General features: G+C 32.9%; 1 pseudogene; it reads left to right on the top strand.

The window, feature by feature from the left end:
* Positions 1-1,003: 1,003 nt before the first annotated feature.
* Positions 1,004-8,900, top strand: LOC149528680 (aquaporin NIP1-2-like; annotated as a pseudogene).
* Positions 8,901-12,080: the final 3,180 nt, after the last annotated feature.

Here is a 12,080-nt window from a genome sequence, read left to right as displayed (position 1 = left end):
ATATTTATACTTATACTATATATTAAATCAACTAAATAAACATAAACTTTTATTTAAATTTTTTAATAATTTGTTGATTTAAAAATAAAAAGCTAAAAATAAGAATTGTTATTGAGAGTCAACAAAATTAGTTCTTTTATTCGAATGGAATGAACAAAATTCAGTAATTTCCCACATGCTAATTTAACTTTAATGTTTGTATTTTGGATTCCTCTTTATCTCTTCTTTGTAATTTACAATAAAAACAACTATGGAAGTGGCCAATTGAGCTTTGATATCCACAATGTTAGTATATTAACTTCAGTTGATACGTTAACCATTCTAGGTGTCCATGAGGGATGGATATGTTGTAGATATACCATTAAAAAAATATTAGCATATTCGTATGATCTTTTTCTTTGTCACTATTTCAACTATTTGGATCTTTGTGCACAATAATTTATCCATTTCTCATTCCTCTTTGCCCTATTTCTTATAACTTAATAGATAGATTCTTACAAAGATATTCTTTTGCAACTTTCTAGACATAACAATTCAATTGTTCCCTCATTTCTCATTATTTTCTCTTGGTTGAAGTCTCCAACTTAGAATTGTTTGTTTGTGTGCATTTGATGCATTTACTCTCAATCAGAATTCTTTTTCTTAGCCTTTCATTATAGAATAAAGGCATTGTACAAAAAAATATTAATAATTCACTAACTTCTCATTATGCCCAAAAAGAGAAGCCTAACACCTATAATAGTACTGAAACTCTAGTTAGATGAGCTTTACATAAGATGTAAATAACTACACTACTACAATAAAAAGTGGGAAGGTTTTCACCATGAAAAAGAAAAGCAAGATGCCTCCTCCTCTGATCATCTCTAGCCAGAATGTTGCTCCAAATATGGGACCCTCTTCTCAAACAAAGAAACCAAAGGTGGAAGTTTTGAAGACTACTAAAACTAATAATATCTTTCTAGATGTCACAATTTACAAAAAGTAATATCCAATAAACATAAAGATGTATCTGTAAGTCTATGTATTTATCTCTATCTTTATATATTCCATTAACGTTGAAGGGGATCCTGTTCCCATTGACCTTCATCAACCCTTTGGCTTAATTGTAACTTTTAGTTTAAATTATAAGTTAAACTTTCAATCATCTATTATGGATCAGATTATAAATTCAATTATTAGAATTAAAAAAATTGTTACAAAGTAGAGATAAGAGGATCTTAGAATTTATGTTTTCCAATTATTTGTTTGGTCTAATGATATATTGATTTTACACAATCTAAATCAGAAATATAAAATTAATATTATAAAATCAGATATTTTCTTACACACACACACACGCACACGCACGCACGTGTGTGTGTGTGTGTGTGTGTGCATTTCCTACTTTTTTAAATTTCCCATTGTAATCATATGATTTTTCTACATAGGCAGTAGCTGAATTAGTGGTAATTTTATCCTAGTACTTGTTGGTTGTGGATGAATGCTGGTGGAAACAAGGGATAAAGTTTTAGGTCAAGTTGGGGTTGCTTCTATTTTTGGACTAGTTATAGTACCACTAGTCTACACTGTGGGACATATATTTGTTTCTCACATAAATCTCACAATTAGTCTTGCCTTATCATCTGTGAGAAAATTGTCTCTTTAGGAGGTAAACTAATCTAGTGGATAGAAAATATAAATTGGGTTTGATCTATGAAAAAAGAATATTCTAATATAAGCTTTCAGATTCTAAAGAACATCATACTATGTTTCTTTCATGATGCTAACAATGCTAACATTGATGTTTTTTAATGTCTTTGAAATTATCAGCTAGCCATTTATATTATATCTCAGATTGTGGGTGTCACAGCAGCTACAGCTACACTGGATATAATTATTACAAAAGTCTCCATTGATGTTGCTGTCAATTCTCCTCCTAGACATCCAATGGCATCACTGGTTGTGGAATTCATTATCACATTCATACTCACCATTGTTATATCTTCAACAGTAACAGATCCTAAAGTAGTAAGCAATTCAATTTACTACAATTCTATAGATCTATATTACATTTGATTGTATATCATTTAGTAACATATTCTCACTACGACAAAAACATAGGAGGAAAACAAAAATTGAGATGAATGTCTGCTTATGGTACATTACTAGTAATTGTTAGATGTCAAAACAAATTTTGTAACCAAAACCAACTATATTTTACCATTAAATTGTATAGTAATACAGTTAAATTTTAGTTATTCATCATTTTATGTATAGAATATAGAGGCTATATATTATAGCTCACTAGGTAAAGTGTTGTAGGAGCAACTAAAGATATATTATTTTTGTATTGTTTATGGAGGTTTCTTATATGTTTTAGGACATATTTTATTATTTTAGGCATATTTTAATAGTTTTCTACCACTTACTAAATGATTGATGTTTAGGGCACAATTTAAAGTTTTAAGGCATACTTTTTTGTTTTGTTAAAGGATTGAACAAAATATGTATGGGTCTAGTGGTTGCCCAAAATAGTTTTTAACTGTTTACTATTGTTTATATATTCTCTTCAAAGTCAATTGTTGAGGAGGGGATTTCTGATATTCTTTTCTATAGGAAAAAGGCTGAGATATTGTGACGATTATTTGTATTCTACCTACACAGATGAAATAAATAATGTTGTAGTGGTTTCTTTTTACTTAGTTTATATTTTGTTCACACTAAAAATTGATTAGGGATGCATATCATATTCATTGGGTTCTAAATAAAATAAGTAGTAGTATTATTTTTTGTGTCTAGAAGTTATTGCTATAGGATTCCAAACTCACACAAGACTCTCTGGAAGTTTATCTGGGCAAAAATGCCTCTTGCTTGCATAAGCACCATGTGAAGTGGTCTGAGTGTGGTGGAAAGTGGGTAGGAGGAATGTACATCACTTTCTTCATGGCCATTTGTAGGAATGGGCTATAGTTTGTAGAAACATGTGTTTGGTCAGGCAGCATCCCTATGAGCTTGCCATGAATGAACACATGTAACCTGTAAGGTGTTGTTCATATTTGATGTTGTTCCTATAATCTTCTCCACTTTCTTTTTTCCATCCAATTTTGAATCTATTATAGGATTTATTTTTATTATCTCCTCATCATATTGGTATCAAAGCGAGACAAGGTCTTGCTGTGAAGTGTATGTCTGCAGAAGAATCACAGGCTGAAGCTAAGGCTCACACCATGCCTTTGAAAAGTATGACACCAGATGCCATTAAAAAGATGATGGAGGAACTTCTAGAAGAGAATTTGAAGGAGTTCAAGAAGGGGTCCAATGACAAGGACAAGGAGAATGAGATGGAAGAAGATTCCAGTGGAGATGAAGAAGGAGAACAACACTTGGATCCACCAATGGAATTGCCTCCAGATCAAAAGGCATTTGTTGATGCCTTAAAGTCAATAAGAGGAGATGTTTCTGATAAGCTACCTACATATGGAGGTAGTCTCAATAGTGAGGAAGTGATTGAATGGATTGAAGCAATCACCAATCACTTTGAGTTGAATGAAGTTTCAAAGAATGATAGGGTAAGGATTGCAAAAGGAAAACTGAGACGATCTACTGTATCATGGTGGAATTATATTCAAGGAGAAAGGACAAAAAATAATAAAAATATGGTTTCTTCATGGGAAGTAATGAAGGAAAAAATTAAGGCACAATTTTTGTCTGTAGATCATGAAGTGTAGTTGTTCAAAAAGCTACAAAGCTTGAGGTAGCGAGAGATGGACGTGAATACCTATATAGAGGAGTTCCATAGGTTAACTCTTAGGGAAAAGAAACAAGAGGAGGAACAAGAAAGAGTGGCTACATATTTAAATGGTTTGAGAATGAACATATAGGAGGAGATTAGCCTCTTGGCCCCAGATACATTGGGGAAGTGTTTTCAACTTTCTCTTAAAGTTTAAAAGAAGTTGAAGAGGAAGGGTGATCAGCAAAAAGGAGGGAGAAGTGGAAGGAATGGCTGAGGTAGAGGAAAATTCAACAATAGAGGACAACGCAAGAGGTCCCAAGGTGAGTCTAACCCTAAGGAGCAAGCATGTGACTCAAGTAGCAAAGGAGGCTATGGTGGAAGGGGATCTAATGGAGGAAGGTCAAGTGGATCAGGTAGAGGATCCAGGTTCTCAGGGATGAAGTTCTACAGTTGTGGTCAGATAGGGAACCCAAAATATAAGTGTCCACAACGGGCATCTACTTATCAAAATAGTAAAAGGAGAGTCACTTATGTGCATGAAGATAATGTGAGTATGAACTCACTAGAAGTTTAGTTGATGATAGAGGCTAAAGGAGAAAGTCTCGTGATAAGGAAGACACTTTTGAAGCAATCGGTGAAAAAAGATACCACTCAAAGGAGGGTTCTTTTTAGTGCAAGGTGAAAGGTAAGTTGTGTAAAGAAATAATTGATTCAGGTTCTTCAGATAACATTATCTCACTTGAAGCTATAAACAACTTGAAATTGGAGAGATTTCCACATTCTTGTCCATACAAGGTTAGTTGGTTGAACAAAGGTCAGCAAGAAGTTGTGAATGAGCAAGCTTGGGTGTAGTTTAGTATTTATGTGATATCTTGCCCATGTATGCTTGCCACCTCTTGCTAGGAAGACCTTGGAAATTTGACAGGAAGGCACGTAATGATGGTGAGAAAAATTCTTATAGCTTCCAAAAGGATGGCGTAACATACAAATTGAATTTTGAAGGAGAAGAGAAAGGGGGTGGTCAAGTTGGACCAAGTGTGTTGATGGTGGGTGAGAAAGAGTTCACTAATACTCTAGAAGAAGATGGAATAGGCTTTGCATTGGTGTTGAACCCTAATGAAGATAGGAAGAAGGAACGTAGGATAGCAGGCCGAAAAGAATTTGAAAAACTATTGAACCAGTACAAGGAAATCATTGCTGAGGTAATGCTTGATTCTCTACCACCGATAAGAGACATAAGTCACTCGATTGATCTTATTCCTAGAGCAGTGCTATAAGATGACACCATAGCAAAATGAAGAGATTGCTAGGAAAATAAAAGAGTTTCTTGACAAGGGGTTGATAAGGAAAAGTCTTAGCCCATGTGTTGTACCCTCAATTCTTGCTCCAAAGAAAGATGGTAAGTGGCAGTTGTTGTGTACCAATTTTGGGGCCATTAATAGGATAACTATAAGATATATATTTCTTATTCCTAGAATAAAATATTTTTTGGATTGTTTGGGGGGAGCTTCATATTTTTCTAAATAGATCTCAAAAGTGGGTATCATCAAGTAAGGATATGAGATGGGGATGAATGGAAGACATCCTTTAAAACTAATGAAGGGTTGTATGAATGGCTAGTTATGCCATTTGGTTTATCTAACGCTCCTAGTACATTTATTTGAATAATGAATGAATTTTTGCACAACTTCATTGGGAAGTTTGTTCTTGTCTACCTTGATGACATTTTGGTGTATAGAAAGAATAAGGAAGAGCATTTGTAGCATTTGAAGATGGTTTTTCAAAGGCTACAAGAATAAAAGTTGAAGATAAACTTGGAGAAGTGTGAATTTTTGAAACAAGAGTTGGTCTATCTTGGATTTGTGATATCCAAGAGAGATCTGAAAATGGATCCATCTAAAGTGGAGGCCATCATTAATTGGCCAACACCAAGGGCTATTGGAGAGGTTCAAAGTTTCCATGGTTTGGCCACATTCTATAGGAAGTTAATAATAAATTTTAGCAACATCTATGCACCAATTTTAGAAACAATCAAAGGAGGAGGTAAAATGAAGTTTAGATGGAATAATGCAGTAAATAAGAGTTTTGAGGAACTCAAACAAAAGGTAGCCAAGTATCCTATTCTTGTTTTACCAAATTTTAATAATTTTTTTACAATAGAATGTGATGCTAGTTGCTTTGCAATAGGGGTTGTTCTTAGTCAAGAAGGTAGACCCATTGTATTTTTTAGTGAGAAACTAAATGAGGCAAAGAAGAAATATTCTTCTTATGATTTGGAATTGTATGCCATGGTCCAGGCATTAGAAAAATGGAGGCACTATTTGCTGCCTAAGGAGTTTATTGTGTATACTGAAAACCATGCTCTTAGTTTTTAGAATGGACAAGAAAAACTCAACCATAGGTACATGAAATGGGTTGAGAGTTTAAAGGCTTATACTTTCACAATCAAGCATAAGAAGGGACAAGCCAATAAGGTGGCCGATGCACTTAGTAGGAGAGAGCTAAAAATGAAAGAAGTACAACTTGAAAGCATGGGTGTAGATGCATTGAAGGGAATGTATGTGGAAGATAGAGATTTCAGCAAAGCATATGAGGTTTGCACTAAGTTGGAAGATAGTTTTCATTGTAATTTTTTTGAATTCATTATGCAAGATGGACTATTATTTAAAGGTAGCCAACTATGTATTCCCAAATGTTCTATGCAGGAGAATGAATATTGTGGAGGTCTTAGTGGTCATTTCGAACTCAACAAGACATTAGAATTGGTACAAAGATTTTATTATTGGCCTAAGATGCAAACAAACATTAGGAAGTTTGTGGAAGGTTGTATGGTATTTCAAAGGGAAAAGGGAGTATCAAAGAATGGTGGACTTTATCAGCCTTTACCCATACCGAATAGACCTTGGGAGTGTTTGAGTATGGATTTTATGATGGGATTACCAAGGACAAAGACAGGTTATGATAGCATATTTGTGGTTGTTGATAGATTCAGTAAAATGGCTCACTTTATTCTATGTAAAACTACTAATGATGCTAGTTATATTGCAGGACTATTCTTTAAAGAAATAGTTTGTATTCATGGTTTACCATTGAGCATTGTATCTGATAGGGATAGCAAGTTTGTGGGTCACTTTTGGAGAACCCTATGGAAGAAGTTGGGCACAAATTTATGCTTAAGTTCAGCCTATCATCCTTAAATAGATGGAAAAATTGAGGTGGTTAATAGATCCTTGGGAAACCTTTTGAGATGTTTGATACAGGAACATGGAGGTAGTTGAGATGCCATCATACCTCGAGAAGAGTTTGCATACAATGAATTGGTGAATTGTAGCATAGGCATGAGTCCTTTTGAAGTTGTTTATGGGAGACATCCAAGCGGAGTTTTGGAACTCAGAAATATGGATGGTTTGGGGAAAAGGAGTGGACATGTAGATGACTTTGCTGAAGAAATGATGGAAGTGCATGAGCATGTGAGGAAAATGTTGCAGTAAAATAGCCTTAAGGTGAAGGCTAGAGTAGATTTGAAAAGAAGAAATGTATAGTTCCAAGTTGGGAACTTGGTCATGGCACACTTGAACAAAGATCGATTGCCTCGAGGCAGCCATACAAAGTTGATGATGAAGAAGATTGGACCATGTGAAATTTTAGAAAAGTATGGAGAAAATGCTTCCAAAGTGGCATTGCCTCTAGATGTAGCTATTTCACCTATATTTAATGTTTTAGATCTCACATTGTATAAAGGTTCAAATAAAGAAGTTGGAGCAAAAGAAACAACACATGAATCAAATGATTGGATTCAAGAATTGCCTTCTAAAGAGAAGTTGCAAATGGAGTGCATCATCAATAGCAGAGAGGCCATGATGACAAGACACAAAGTGCACATAGAGCACTTGGTCAAATGGAAGGGCCTTCCAAATTCTAAAGACACTTGGTTGTCGGAAACAAAAAATTCTAAGGCAAGGTGGGGATATATAACAGTTGGTCTCCAAGATGACTTGAGACAAAATTTACCCCCGGGAGTATGCTACAGGAACAACTATAGAAACATTAATTTTGTATTGTTTATGGGAGGGTACTTATATGTTTTAGGGAATATTTTACTATTTTAGGGCATATTTTAATAGTTTTCTATCACTTAGTAAATGATTGATGTTTAGTGACATTTTAATGTTTTAAGGCATACTTTGTTGTTTTGTTAAAAGATTGAACAAAACATGTACAGGCCTGGTGGTTGCCAAAAATAGTTTGGATTTCTAATTTTCTTTTCTGTAAGAAAATGCTGAGATATTGTGAAGATTATTTGTACCCTACCTACATAGATGAAATAAATAACACTATAGTGGTTTCTTGTTAGTTTATATTTTGTTCACACTACAAATTTATTAGGGATGCATATCATATTCATTGGTTTTTGAATAAAATAAGTAGTAGCATTTTTTTATTTTTTGTGTAGAAGTTATTACTGTAGGCAACCAAACTCACACAAGACTCTCTAGAAGTTTATTTGGGCAAAAATGCCTCTTGCTCACATAAACACCATATGAAGTGTCTTGAGTGTGGTGGAGAGCAGGTAGGAGGAATGTACATTACTTTCTTCATGGTCTTTTGTAGGAATGGGCTACAATTAGAAGAAACGTATGTTTGGTAAGGCAGCATCCCTATGTGCTTACTGTGAATGAACACATGTCACCTGTAAGGAGCTATTCGTATTTGATACTTTTCCTATCGTCTTCTCAATTTCTTCTTTCCATCCAATTTTGAAGCTATTATAGGCCTTATTTTTGTTATTTCCTCACATGAAGTTTTGCCACAATAGTATCTAATTAGTAGGTAATGAGCGATGCTTTATCCTGCAGCCAGGTGAAATGGTAGGGATTGTTGTGGGTGGTGTGGCTATTTGTAATGCTTTATTTGCATAGTATGTGTTAAACTAATAAACAAGTGTTTCAATTTACGTTTTTGTGTGGATTGCATTTCTTTTTTGAAAATTTAGTGGCTACTAAATGAAGAATGTTTTCAATTATATAGACCACTTTCGGGATGTTCGATGAACCTAGCAAGATCATTGAGGCCTACACTGATAACATTCAATTTTAGAGGGCTATGGGTATATATTCTTGGACATGTTTTGGGTGCCCTTTGTGGAGCTTGGTTTTATAAGGGTATTTCTATACCAGAGCAAGAATAGATAGTGGATTCTTTAGTTATTTTACAATGTAGGGTGGTATGATAATTTAGATTTTGTATTTTTTTATTTTATCAAATAAGAATATTGTATAAAAGGAGATTATAAAAACTCAAACTTTAGTTTTCTATAGTAAATGTGGGAAAGGGGTCTTAGTTCAAAAAAGATTCTCACCTATTAATTCATTTCTAGGAAACTATGTGGAGTCCTTTTATCCTATGTTCTTCCAAAATACTTTATTAAAGTGAGATTTTGTCATTTAATTCTTATTTTATTTTTATTTTTCTATTGTGAAAAATAGGAAATTTTATTTAAAAACATTTAGATATTTATTAACAATACACGTAGTAGGAACCATTTGATGAGTGGTAGCATTATATTAATTCACTTGTATAATATTATCCAAATTTTTAATTCAATCCATGTAGCTAAGCATCATAGACATGTGACAACCTTATAACACTTGACGTGGCTATTGTGGTTTTCCACATTTTGCATGGAAACCATATCAATGGAACCTTGTGCTTATAATATAGAATTGAGCTCTCACCTAAACTTTTAGAAATAACTTGATTGTTTCTAGATATTCCCATTGCTTATGCATCACTTCTTCACAAAGAAGGCTTCACTCGTGTGTCATTTCATGTGCAAGATTCTAGCGAATTTGATGGAAGAATTTCTATGGATTGTTTCCTCATTTTGAATTGATGAAAATAAGTATATGATAGAGTACATGATATAATATATAAGCATGGATTAGTTCTTGAAGACAAACCATTCCAAGAGGTATTGTTACTTTTGCATGTTATTTGAGATGAACAAAATGAATTCAACCTTTCTAGTTATTTCTTTGACATTTGTTTTCAATTTCATGGACAATGAAGGTTGTGCATACCTAGATGCAAGATAAGATGCCACAAGTGGACATAAAAAATAGTATCTTACTCAAAGCTAAATAAACATTATACAGTTAGAGAGATCAACATGTATTTAAGTGGTAGCACAAAAATTATTGAATAGGCACATAGGGTTTATCAATCTCAAGAGATTTCAAATATACCTACATTCATTGATAGGTTGCAATTTCTTGTAGATGTTTGCATCTAAGGTATTTTGTTTAATCTTCCATTTTTGGTTGGCCTCTTATATGTTACATTTTAATAAAACTGACACCCCATGACTAGTACTATAGAAGACACAACTTTGTTTCCTCTATTGGTCAGAAAGTTAGAAGATGCTTGTCTTTTATCGATGACCACACACAATAAAAAAGATAGATAAATGAATTTCAAATGCCTATGTAAATAATGAATATTGTTGAAGCATAATTTTATCAGAGTTTTCAATTAGTATGGTCCTATTATAAAATAATCTATTTAATTGCAAGTAACTACATTTCAATAGTGCGTAAGTCAATGTTTTCTTTGAAGATTTCATAATTAAGCACCAACTTATTTTTTAATTTTTTTCCACTTATTCTTCGCATGCATTTTTATTATAACCTAGATTCAACTTGTCTGATCAACATTGACAAAACATCAAAGGTTTCCTTGGCTGGTATAATGACATCAATTCATAAAATACATTTTACCATTCTCTAAAATATTGAGCTCTATAGACAATGTCGAGCATTACAAATACCAATGAGTTGTGAAGCATTAAAAATACCAATGAGTTTGTTGTATTCATAGAAATTTGCATTCCTCCACAATGGTGTGAAACAACAATCTCTCTATATCTTGTGAGTCAGTGTAGGAATTCTAGCAGCAAACATTTGACTCAGTATTGCCTTATGAACTGGCATTTTCAAATAGGACCATTTTTGTTAAGGATTTTATGCATGGATGATTTATTAGGCACATCTATAACTTAGTGAGTTATCTTTAAAAAAAAAGTTGTCTAAGAATAATCTAGGGTTTTGAATAAAATTGTATCATTACTAAAATAATCCTATAAACATTATTCTTTTGCAATTTGAACTTGCTAAGAAAAATAACTACATGTTGTTTTTCTACATTTTTTGGAGTATCTAGATTCATTCTTTGTAAATGTGAATGGAATTTTCCCTATTCTCAATATGCCCAAGTCCAAGCTATCAATTCAAGATATCAACACAAGAAACTTCTTAGTCACTAAAATTGCAATCAATATATGTGTTTTGGCATTGTCTGTAATAATTTTGGTTAGGGTGCTAATATGACATATAACTAATTGTTGGACAAGAAGGATTCCTAAATGATATAGAATATAGATAAGTTTGACATTTGTATTTATTGAATAATTAGATTTGTTAGTTTTTTAGATTAATAGCTTTGAGTGACCCTTAGGTTTACATGCACTCAAAGCTTTAAAAAAAACACACCAATCCCATCAAAGGTTGAATGTAGAGCTTCCATTTTTTTCATTTGATCATTTTAGTTCATTTTTTGTATACAAAAATGCATCATTGTAAAGACAAATACCTTAAATAGAAAAGACCCAGAGGCTTGTGACCCAGAATAGAAACCCAAGCCTAGAAACATGGTTTGAAGAGGTGATTGGATGTTCAAAAGAAACAACACACCATGATTGAGCACATGCCAAATGCATATAATTATTTTAACATTTTCACTTGATTGAAGATGTTGTGTGCTCCTTAATGCCTGCCTATTTCAAATAAATATTTTTAAACTCTTCTCACAATTAGGTTTTATCATCACACAATCACCAGATTAGTAGGATTGGAGGATTCCAATAATAGTATAGATTGATAGAAAATATCATTTCTAGTGAGAATGAATTATATTTTTTATTTTTTAGCTTTGAAATTCATTGTATCACTTCTTTAATAACATCATTAGACTCCATGTGTTGTATTCCTAGAAATTTTTGCTTTTCCCAATTGGATTAGTGTTTGGATTATTCCTTAGGAACCCTCCACCAAGAGATATTAATTATTCTAGTATAATTCAAATCTTGAGCTAAATATTAAAAAAATTAAGATAGAATAATGTGGGCTTCTTAGTAGAAGATATTATACATTTCTTTAAAAAAAATTAAATAAACTTAGTTCATGCTCATGAGAACAATTTTTTAAAAGAGAGATGTGTCAAATGAAGAAGATTGTATAACTATTTTACAATTGTACATAGTACAAGAAATTGTGTCCTAGTTGTTCCAAAAATAGAAATATTTGGAATTTAT

Source organism: Cupressus sempervirens, chromosome 11 (genome assembly GCF_028749045.1).
Source record: "Cupressus sempervirens isolate cs-2001-9-10 chromosome 11, ASM2874904v1, whole genome shotgun sequence".
Classification (NCBI taxonomy): Eukaryota; Viridiplantae; Streptophyta; class Pinopsida; order Cupressales; family Cupressaceae; genus Cupressus; species Cupressus sempervirens.
This window is presented reverse-complemented; position numbering and strand designations above follow the sequence as displayed.